Source organism: Chelon labrosus (assembly GCF_963514085.1).
Source record: "Chelon labrosus genome assembly, chromosome: 12".
NCBI lineage: Eukaryota > Metazoa > Chordata > Actinopteri > Mugiliformes > Mugilidae > Chelon > Chelon labrosus.
The window spans coordinates 2,227,793-2,239,899 of NC_140345.1; the positions used below are offsets into that span (position 1 = coordinate 2,227,793).

At 38.3% G+C, this 12,107-nt stretch overlaps 1 long non-coding RNA gene across 1 annotated transcript; it reads left to right on the top strand.

Moving 5' to 3' along the window:
- The first annotated feature begins 6,301 nt into the window (after positions 1-6,301).
- On the top strand, positions 6,302-8,376 carry LOC311497444. The gene is made up of 3 exons (XR_014699382.1): positions 6,302-6,691; positions 6,817-6,975; positions 7,066-8,376. It is a non-coding gene; the product is annotated as an uncharacterized lncRNA (long non-coding RNA).
- Positions 8,377-12,107: the final 3,731 nt, after the last annotated feature.

Sequence of the window (12,107 nt, forward strand, 5' to 3'; positions counted from 1 at the left end):
GTGGATATAATGGCAAAGTCAAAGGTTTTGTTTGAGTATATTTGCTTAAGTGACTGGTTGCAGACTGAATATAGTGATTTTTTTTTTTTTTTCCTTGAGTATAAGAGAAATTAATACATTTGCATTTATGTAAGCAATTTCACAGCTCAGTCGTCCTGCCTACATATGCGTTGCCTCATATGATCTGTCTCTGTATTAACACAAGCTGGGCCAAGAAGCATTTAAGAAACTCGGCCCTCAGTAGGACTGTACACAATACAGTCTGGGGAAACTCGATACAGGTTCTTGCAGTCATAAAACTGAAAAAGAGAAAGTGTGACAGACCGCCATTTATGAGGAAACTCCACCAAAGTGCATACTCCAGTGTCGTAATGGCAGATGAGACCGATCTGTCTACTTTACTGACAACATGTACATTGCTACCACCAGGTGGAAGCAGAGAAGGCTGCAAATGCAACTGTCCTTCCAGTGAGGCTCTTAGGAATTATCCTGAACTTGCAAGATATTATTCAGCTTTCTCAAGTGATCCAATGCATTCTTGAAAACAACAGGCTGTCACAAGCTATGAGAATAGACGGCTTTATAGATTAACACCAACACTAGAAACAAGTCCCAAACTTTTGTAATCCCTTCTGTAGTTGACAAAATGAACATAAAGAAAGGTGACATTCTATATTTTTCTTCTTCTATGGCGAAATGATTCCCATAGCACGACAGAAATAGATTTTCTGTTATTCAATAAAGGAAAAACAAAGGATAGAAAATAACTGACCTTGGTGTTTTTTGTCTTATAATGATGCACACAGTTCAAAATATTTAAGGCTTGCCAATGCCATGCTGTTGCCTAAATACCATTTTACCATTTTAGTGTTGCTACCAGTAGTTCTGGTAATCTTGGGAGACAAAAACCTTTCTTTGGTTTGGTTTTCTGTTTTGTTCTTGTTAGTTCACTGATGCTCAGCTGAAAACTGCTGTTCAAACGAATACTCAAAGAGGACCATTACTCTTTAAAGTTTAATCAATGTTTTAATTTACACATGGTGGCAGTGCTCTTTCTGTCACAAATATTAAGGTTTTAGATGTATCTTGTAACAAGTAAACAGCACCATGAACCAATTCCAAAATTCAATTATTTTATGTTTTGGTCTAAAAGCCTCCTCTCAGTAAAGCTGTTGTGTCACTTTTAATGCTGAGTGTCCAAGTTGGACTGTTCAAAGCGAGCGCAAATTAAAACATTTCTTTTAGACACTTTGAAACCAAGTGGTTTTAATTTAAGAGGACACAAATTTGCAAGTATTGGTCTCTATAAATCAAGGAAACCTTGAGTGCCAGCCAGTGCCAGGTTCTTATATCATCTTTTCCTCTCAATCCAGTGTTACAATGCTCATCTCGCACTGCTGCTACATCATCTTCAATACATAGACAAAGTCATGAAGCATCTTTAGTTATTTAACAGCAGCTTGTCTGACAGCCACTTGTGCTAAAACTTATCAGAAACACAAACGCTGGTGTTGTAATACTGCAACTGTAAGTAGAGACTGTTAAATGCAAAACCAGGCCCCACAGAGCAGAAAGTCAACAGGCATGTAAGTGGTTTCTATATACGCACACAATAGTGCCCTCAAGAGTCTGCAAGTGGCAGGTAAAAAGCAGCTCACATTCAACTAACACTAAAGCCATAGTCTGGTTTCTTTATAGTGGAGCTGTATGAGGTACTTAGTCTGTCTGTGCCTGTTATCCCAGTTGGGAGAAGCAGATAGGAGTACGGGCACTTTTCTCTGCTTTCAGGCAGCGTTTTCTGACAGGGAACTGAAGCTGTTATTTTGTCTTTTGTTCAAAGCCACCACACTCCTTTGACCTCTCTGAACACGTGGACATCCAAATGAATGTGTTAAAATTACTAGAGCGACAGTTTAGTATGCCAATGCCTTTAATTACATTTTATTTTGCTTGTTTTCAAGCTCTCATATCCTCTTATTGGTTAATAGCTTTGACTATGAGAGTGAATTAGGTAAGTAAATAAAAATATCCAATACATTACATTTCAAATACAGTGTATATTTATATTTATAATCCTAAATTCTGACTTAAAAAAAAAAAACTTTATTCGTGGCAGTTGATGATTATTGACTTGGGTGTGGATACTGGCACTGTAGGATATTCTGATTACATACCAGGAATGTTATCTGGTATTCTTTAGAAGAAGTTACGGTACATGTTCTCAAGAACTGTTTCAGAATATAATTGCACTGGTCCATTTTTGGCAAGTTGTTGCCATCTGTTGGACTGGACCAAAGGATCAGACTGGAAAAGCCTAATACAGCTAATAAACCATTACAGCATATTAATGGTCTAGCACGTTCAATGAGACAATCGTACTACTACTAGAGATGCTACATGTGAAAAGAAACGGTGAGATTAAAGTATTTTAAAAAGACCCATCTCAATTTAGTACTTAATTTCTTGAGAGAGTGTCATGGCTCTGTGTTCTCTCCCCAACTTTTGTCTTTTTTCTTTGTTTTACCTCTGAGTGAGAGTGTGTGTGTGAGTCTCTGGGCAGGACAACACAATCAGCTCTTGCTCTGCAATCAGCCCGCATACCTATCTATCCTTCAGGCTCCATCCACCCTGATCTCTCATCTACTTGTCGCCTGTTCACGTGTCTACCTGTGAGGTAAATCGCAGATCCTCATCATCTAAGATTTAGATTTAGTCTCTGATTCGCGCTTGACTTTTTGTAACCTGACCTTCTCTATGTTCCAGGATCACCTGTCACCTCAGCTGCCACTTACTCCTGGCCTGGCCTGAACCATCTATCTCCAACTGTCACCTTCAGCCTCATCTTTACCTGCCAAGATTAAAATAAATTAAAATAAATCTCTTCTGCTTCTGGGTGTCTTTTGCATGCTTTTGTGACAGAGTGGAATCGAGTGTTTAAAGCGTGTGCTTCTTGTTGGTGAGTGCATACTGTGGTGTCATTCTTAGATGAGTGAGCACAAAGGGCAGAATTAACATGCTCAGCATTGTATTTTTAACAGATGTAGATCTTATCTTTACTTCTTCCCTAATCATGCTTCACCATCAGCCTGTAAATGAATGCAGGTGAAACACACATCTAAAAAGAAAAATTCACTTTTCTCAGACAGTTCTATTTTCAGAGTATCAGAACCACAAACAAATTCATCATGAAACCAAACGGATGCCATCTGATGATGTTTGGTTGCATCTGGCATCAACAGATGGCATCATCAGCTAGAAGAGCCAGATTCTATCTCAGCTGCCACTAGGGCGCTGGTCTGCACATGTTTGAAGAACCTTACCTGGGTCACCATCTGGATCAAGTGCCTTTCTCCAGTTGATGCTGTGCAGTGTCCTCCTGACCCCATCTGTGTTCAGAATCAGTCCTTGGTGATCTGGTGGCAGTCTGTCCCTTGCACTAGTAAGGTTACCTGCAACAAAGAGGGCAAAGAACCTGTATAGGTCCTCTGCTAATGATAGTCTTGTTTTTTGCTTCTTTGATTTATTTTAAGTTCTCCCCTTGATAGGCTATGGGATGTGGAATTGTTGGCTTTGGAAACAGCATCCCTGAGCCTTGGCATGTTCCTCACAATGTTGAAACTCAGTGATTTTCTTAACTTTTCAGAACAAAAGTCAGTGTATGTCAATACTGATTAGGTATACTGATCCAGATCTGTGGCCATATAAAGGCTCCAGTCAGTTCACTCAAAACAGTCTCTTAGCTGTGCCATTTCTCCCTGTGGCCACGCTCTAACTTCCCCTCTGGCTTAGCTCTACTAATGAGTGGTTTGTATACTGGCAATATCAACAGAGGGACATGATCTGACCGTCCTACGTGAGGACATGACGCTGCTTTGTGAGCATTATTTCCATTGCAGTATATATGATCCAATGTGTTATTGCCGCTGGTTGGACATTTAACAGTCTGATAAAAACTAAAGTTGGACTGACCTGCTACAGTGAAAGTTCCTTCAGCGTCACAGTTATGTTGTTGACTTATGGATGAGTGCAGCAGCTCAAATGCAGGTGCAGTATTAGCGTGCGGCAGGTTGTAAACAGGCATCATGAAGCACTGATTGCTATCTGTAAGCCAAATTGCAGCTCAGGGTTATTAAAGCTTTGCTCTCTAATTTAGTGCCAGTTGAATTCAGATTGCAGTACTACATGATTCTTGACTCAAATACATGTTTAATAAGTTTTTAAATCAGGTATAGAGTGCCTCTAAATTACCATACACAACAGGTTTCATTAGGGTATGTCTGGCCTGGACGAAAAAAAGGATGGTCAGGCAGACATCCAGGAGCTTGATCAGGAATTGTTCTGATTGCAATTCATTCTGTGGGAGCTGAATGAAACCAAAATTCTGTTATTTTACATTGAATTAAAACTCCATAACTGATAAAGTTACAGAGATAATTAGACTACAGTTGCTAATGTTTGACTCAATTCTAACTGTAATTTAAATATCGACTATGCATTACTATGCATGTTTTTCTTTTAGTCCTTTCACCTTGCTAAAGATGTAACATATACTGTTTGTTTTCACATATTTCATCAAGTGAGGTAATCTCCTTCAAAACATTTTACGTGTTACAGAAATCTGTCCCCCTCTTTCACACTATTTGAAGTCAACAATTTCACAGGTTTAAATCTAAATGCATTCCGGATTTAAATAACAATCACAAAGATCTAAAATAAAAGACTTGTCAACAAGTAGAAGAACAGCAGGTGCAAACTTTTCCACCACCCAGTGTCTAATGGTGGTAAATTATGACAGTCTGCTAGTCCTGATGTCATATCTTCCTCCCAATCTGCTTGTGGATTTCTCACTCAAAAACTCTGCTCTTCCCATTTAGTTCTAAAATGAAAATGGCGTTTCAGGTTATGACTATTCATGTCAAAGGAAGGAAGGCCATAAGGCTGCAGATAAAACAAGAGACTAGTGAGGCAATAAGGAAAAGCTGTTTTTTATGTATTGAAATGTCTGAATCGGTCTTGCCTTTGCATAGATATGGCCCTGAATTTGTACATGAGGTGATTAATGAGACACTAACCAGTCTGAACAAAGTGATCTCCATCTGAACAATTTAAAATCAAAATTAGAATCAGAATTAGAATCTGAATCAGAACACTTTATTAATTCTTCAAGGAAATTGTTTAAAATACAACTGAAGAAAAACACGTGTTTATATCTCGGTCTAGTGTTTACTGGCTCAGCGCATAAAGACTGTTGAAGCACATGACTTCTTTGTAGAAGTATAGTCTTTGTTTCACTTTCAGCATAAATGATTGCAGCACCAAATAAATTTCTGGATTGCTTAACATGTTTCGGTTAACAGATCATGCAAGATGGATATACTGTAAGAACAAATGCGGGATAGAACAGTAGGCAAACACCAAAAAATCTATTTATAGTAAATGACTGTGTTTACAGTAAATTACATTATGATTTTTTATTATTCAAAAAATAAAAGAGATTTCAGTAAAAAAAAAATAAATAAAAATGAATGAATCCACCCAGAGCCTTGCAGCACAGTCATCCTGCATATAGGGTTGCAGAGAGGAAGCCTTTTGTTAATACAAACTGGGCAAAGAAGCATTTAAGGTTGAACAGTGCTCCAAGCGATCACACACAATACAATATGCAGAAATGTGGACCTGCAAAGTCAAAAAGCTTCTTTTGTTATGAAGAGGAAATGACAGCCAACTATGCAGATACTGACAAAGTCTACTGTGCTACCATCAGGTGGGAGCAAGTGATGTTAAGCATAGTTGACGGTTCAATGTGTGTTGTCTTTGGATGTTTGTCAAATGAGAATGGTATGAACGTCATGACTTTTCTATATCTGTCCTAACAGAGGATAACTGAAAGAGTGACAACTGAAAATTCTTGCATGTGACGCTTTCTCTGCTGTGCAATGTGATAACTTATCTAAAGTGTACAGCTTCCCTCGTACTCACTGCCGCCTGCATGGTTCATTGGATGGGATGGCAATTTTACAAAAAACAGTGTTGACAAACAGTAATGTGCAGTATTTCAAACCTCAGACTTCTACTTGCTACTAGGCTCCTGCTAACTTATTTTGTTTACTTACTCACTGCACTGCTGAATAAAAAGTTGCTTACTCATGCTTTAACTGAAGCATAGACTTAAACTTGAATTGTGAGTTCATCATACCATGCTGTCATTGCATAGCATGAGTGAGGGTGAACAGCCTATCATAACACTTGCGTTTATAACAGACTGAGACATCTATCTTCTTATCAGTTCTTCCCTAATCATGCTTTACCATCTCTAACACCCTGTTACCTCAAATGGCACCAGAACATCAACAACATCATGATTTTCAGACCTACAGATGGCTTGGTGGTGCAGTGGTTAGCACTGTCACCTCACAGCAAAAAGGTTATGGCCAGCTGGGACTTTCCTGTGAGTATGACTGTATGACCATCTTCCTCCCACATTTTAAACACTAAGCATGTCCATGTGAACGTGAATGGCTGTTTGTCTTGTGTTGACCCTGCAGATATGCAAGGGCAGATGAAACCACTCCCCAACTCCTGGCCTCATCAGATAGAGCCTGATTCTATCTCAGCAGGCCGCTCTATAAAAGTAATGAAGATATGAAGGTGAGAGTCATTTCAGTTCTTCCTTAACAGCTTCGCAGTAGAGGTGAGTACAATTTTGAGCTGAGTCTTGTAAAAAGAAAATTCCCTGTAGGAAAAACTGGCTGTAAAAATGAAAACTTTTCCACACCCTTTTTTTTTGTTTCTCTATTTTATTGTGTCTTCTCACAGAAATTTAACAAAGGAGTGAACATGGGTAAACTGGACACAGCCATGAACATGGCCCTTGAAGTGTTTGAGACGTACAGTACAAGTGATGGTTACAGGTTACACCTGACTAAAAGGGAGGTGAAGATGCTGTTGAATGAGGAGGTCCGTGAACTCCTGCAGGTACTTATGTCTTTATGTTCTCTCTGTTCAGAGGCTTGGGTCTGCTCAGTACTTACTGCTTCCATTCCTGTTTCCTTTCTGTTTGTGAAGGCCGTCAGGGGCACTCAAATGGTTGAAGAAATCCTGGAAGATCTGGACAAGAACACAGAAGACTTGGTGGACTTTCCAGAGTTTGCTTGTATGGTTGCTAAATTGGTTATGTGCAGTCAACCCTACTTTTCCTTAGAGGGTCCAATAACTCCTACTAAAGCTCAGATACTGTATTGTTAGAATCGGCCTGGCTAAGATCAGTTTTATAAGTAACATCACTGGAAAAGGTTTCAGCTGAGTTTTGATCGGATTCATTTGCTCAGAATTTTAAACATAAACTCTTTATTTAGATTTTCAACAAAATCTGAATGCATTGTGACATTTAATTTGTTTGGTTTATTTCAGTTCTTTCATGCACTCACTGAAAGTGTACTCTTAAAAATATCCAGTAGAAACTTACATCTCACACATGCTCTTTTGCTAAACCGAAATTACCGGATTTACTTCTGCTGCATCTGACAGTATATTAAACAGTATCTAAATTTAAATGCCATTGTGACGCCTCAGTGACATGCAGCTCTAATAAAACAGACTGCACTGACTCCCCAGCAGATGGAGACACAGACTTTATGATGACTGCTTGTTCTCCCAGGGCAGAATAGAGATCCAGGAAATTGTCTTTCATAAAATTGACTTTATTTTCATCTTTTCAACAATCTCCTTGTTAGTACCAAAAATCCAACTTGTATCATTTAGAAAACAAGATGATAAGTTCTTTTAACCAGCGCACTACTTGCACTATGACGTAAGGGTTAGTTTTGTTATTCTAAATGGAAGTGACTTTGTAAACCTTTATATTAAACTACTTGTGTTCCACAGATTTTGAAATCACTTCTAAATTGTGTACATGGACAAATGATTTTGTTACTACTTTGGCAGTCTGTCAATCATCCATATCCATGATTCATATCCATACCATAATAATCACCACTTTCGTATTATGCCATGTATGTCATATTATTATACTATTACTATACTATTACCACTATATCTTTCACAAATGTGTTCTTTATAGTTTTTGTCTCACTTTCATGCTTTTATTATTTATTCACTTGTTTATTTCTTCCCTCATCGCTCCTTTTTCTCCCATTCATACATATACTTTCCAGGTTTACCAGTTTTACTATGCACCCACACAACACAGCACACCCTTACACACACACACACACGGATTACATATCCTCCCGTGTTTTTGTAGATGTTTTGTACCAACTGTTTTGTTCCTGTCCTGTAAGTAATTCTGTTGTTTGTGTTCAATGAAAAAAAAAAAAAAAGAAATAAATAAAAAAAAGTTAGGTTAATTTAAACTAATTAATGTTTTGACTTGCATGTCTAAATGGAGATCCATCTAGCACTTTAGATGCTCTTCAGATCTTCAGCTTCAGAATGTGAATGGTAAATGATCTTGATTGTATATTGCGCTGTTTAACCTGTTTGGTACTCAAAGCGCTTTACAGTCATAGTGATAAATCTACCCATTCAGGACAGGACACGTTGGCGTGTGGCATGTTCCAGGGATTGAACTGCTAGCCTACTAAGATGCAGCCTATTTTTTGCAGCCTATATTAAGATATATGTCTCCCCCACTAACCTGACAAAGTTGGCTTCGTTTACGGCTCTAGTCAAACATTATAGAGCCACATAGCAGGCGGCTGATGCGTTTTGGACTGTGATTTATAGGAAACGTTCTGCCTTATTAACAGTGAGAGTCAATGAGGAATTCAATATCCTGACTTCGTGTTTGGTTGGTGGACACTGTTTGCAAACGCATACATGTTCTCTGCAATCACTATGTAATAAAACTGTGTTTAAGGAGTTGTATATGTGAAGCCAACCGTGTGTCTTGTACCAGTGTTGTAAATCCAGTGAAACCCACATAAGGGTGCACAAATGAGAATGTTTCATGTTGCTCTGTCCCAATGAAGACTCAATAAGCAGATACAAAAACATGTGCATTCTATGAAAGAAAATCAAACTGCTTCCGTTCCATAGAGGTTATAATTTGTGCAATATAAAAAAATATAGAAAAATTTTCTCCATAGACCCGTTCTCTTAGATATAAATATTTCTACCGTATTTAAGGATATTTTGAGCTGAGTGTGGCACTATTTCACAACGGTCTATAAAAAGGTTAATTACAACTTTTGGTTCCTAAAGGATTAATAAAAATGTCAAAAAAAAAAAAAACAAGACAAAAAAAAAAAAAAACAGTCACATGCAAATCCCGAAGAAGCCTGTGGGAAAATTTGCAAAACAAGTCTCCTTCAAGTCGGAATAACTAAATGACTCTTAGTTATTTCAGAGCCTTTCAGAAACACAAGCAATATTAAAAGACCTCGAAAATAAAGAGTGTAACCTTCTGAGAAAAGAATGAATAATCACAGTAAATTTCATGACAATCTTCTGGTACTTCTAGACATTTTATTTCCGAGCGGATATCTTGAAATATAACAGTAGGGAAAGCACATATGTATTTATGACGGCTGTCTTGAGGGAATTTCCCGTTCACTCTCATGACTTATTGAGCACTTAATGGAACTGATCATTAATTCAATCTGGGCTTTCTCTCTGTGAACAAGCTAGCATTGTTGCCTTGTTGTATCAGCCCCCACTACCAGAGTTACCCACACAGAAACATTCAACTAATTATATCACAGTTTTAAGAAGCACAATATATTCAGAGAGAAAATAAAAGCAATTGAATTATTTGATTAGGCAAAAGAAAAACACGTTTTTGCTTAAGTTGTTTTCCAAAGTTTAAACTGCTCAATGTGGCCTTACGGTAATGGAGGTGTTACTGGCTAAAATCTACGCCCACTTGAAAGCTGGACATTGAAAACATGTCTGTAGCTTGAGGCGATAAGTGCATGATGATTTTATTTTCCAGAAAGTGGAAATGTGAACAATGGGGTAGATGTTACAGCACAGCAAAACCAGTTAACCAAAGCCTTAGATAAATATGACACTTGTATCCAGCTTTCATCTGCTTGCAGCTTTAAGATGCTGTTGGATCATACTCAAGCAATCATATGTCGTATTTAACTAGAGAATGTGGGGTTGTGAAGCTACATAATTGGAAAATGATATTGTGCAGTGGCCGTTTCACTCTTCTGGTGATATTGTTGTGTACAAATGTATTTTTATGTGCATATCCATCTGTTTGCTTACAGGTTTGCATTAAGCTCATGTAGGAGGGTCAGGGCTGAGTGTGTGCTGATCCAGTTACCCATTAACAGACAGATTGAGGGTCGTTTTGTGTTGCCTTACCACTCTTGTTTGAAGTAAAACCTTCTTCTGTGGTTTTACGGCTTCAGTCTTTCTTTTTCGTTTGCTTCCCCCTCCCTCTTTTCTTTCCACTGGGGCCATAAGTTACACCTGTTGAAAGAATATTCTCAAAGAACATTCTTGACATGGTGTTGTTGGTATTTTGTACTGTAAACAAGTAGTATGCGACAGTAGTCATATATTCCGAAATGAGAGTCTGCTAGCTGATTTGTGAAGCCGTAAAGGAGCTTAACCAAAGCTCATACTGAGTAAGAATTCCACAATTCATTTACAACCTGAAACTTTTCAGTGTGGCCCAAAACTGTCCACCTGCTGATGGTGCAACGGGGAAGTCACAACCCATCAGTTATTAGGATTCATCTTCAAGGGACAATGAATGTGTACCAATTTGGCCCAGTTAGGCTTGTTCATATATAACATTTCACTGAATGGGTGATTTTTTTATTGGTGCAATATAAGAAGGGATGAGATCTCAGAAGGTAAATGTAGTCCTTTTTTCTTTTGTTTTTAATATTATTGAGACTATTCAGATTACGTTAGTTGACGGAGACGTAGTTCACAGGAAGAGTGAAAATTAGAACCTGGACTGGCCACACCAAATGAGAAATCCCATTACTGTCAAAGTCCAAAGGATTAATCATGTGGAAATGAATGCAAATTAACCACGCCTGCTATTTAATAATAATACTAATAATAATAATAATAAATTTTATTTAGAAAAGCGCCTTTCAAGGTACCCAAGGACACTGTACAAATTAGGTATAGGCAAGGAAGGACATAACATAAGGTGGACATGGATACAAGGATACACGGTACATAGAATGGCAAGACGCAGAGGAACATAAAACATAAAACACCCTCAGAGACACACAATAGTACACTGAGCACAAAGTGAAGACCAATTTTAGAGAAAAAAAAAGACAGATAAAAACAGGGAAAATAAAATAAAATAAAAGAGGCAGTGCAAGTAGAGATCAGGGGGCTGACAGGTAAGCTAAGCTAAAAAGATGTGTTTTTAATTGAGTTTTAAAGTTTTTGAGTTTAGATGATTAGGTGTGCACAGTGATCTGTAGCGTCAAAGTCAAAAGCTTTGCTGATCTAAAATATACGACGAGTGATTCATTAGAGGCCTAAGGAAGAAGCAAAACCTAGCACATCTTTCAACATAGTCCCCTCCAGCATTTAGAGACTTCATGGGGCATGCAGATCTATTGGTTCTAAAGTCAGGTCCTTGCACATTAGGATAGTGGTCCACAGCAGCGACGACTTCATCATTACTGTCCAAATGGTGAGCACTGAGATCCTCTTCCTGTCCACCATGTCCTTGTAGACCACCTTGGTGATAAGCCTTTGAGGCTGGGGTAGTGGATGACCACACAAAGGCCAATGCTATCCATTTTTTCCAACAGTGCTGACTTGGACGTTTCAATTACCAGAAAAGAAATACAACAAAAGCTATTAATTTTAAACTTCTTGTACAATCATTCATGTATGTATCTATGACAGATTAATGTTTATCTCGTTCCTTCTGCTGTTCTCTTCTCTCTCTTCTCTGTCTCTACCCGGCCAGCCTTAGGCAGATGGGTCCCTCCATATGAGCTGGGTTCTGCTCAAGGTTTCTTCCTGTTAAAAGGGAGTTTTTCCTTGCCACCGTTGCCTTCAGGCTTGCTCTCGGGGTTTCAGACCAGGTTTTGTAAAGTGTCTTGAGACAATTTGTATTGTTATTGACGCTATAGAAATAAAATTGAAACTGAATT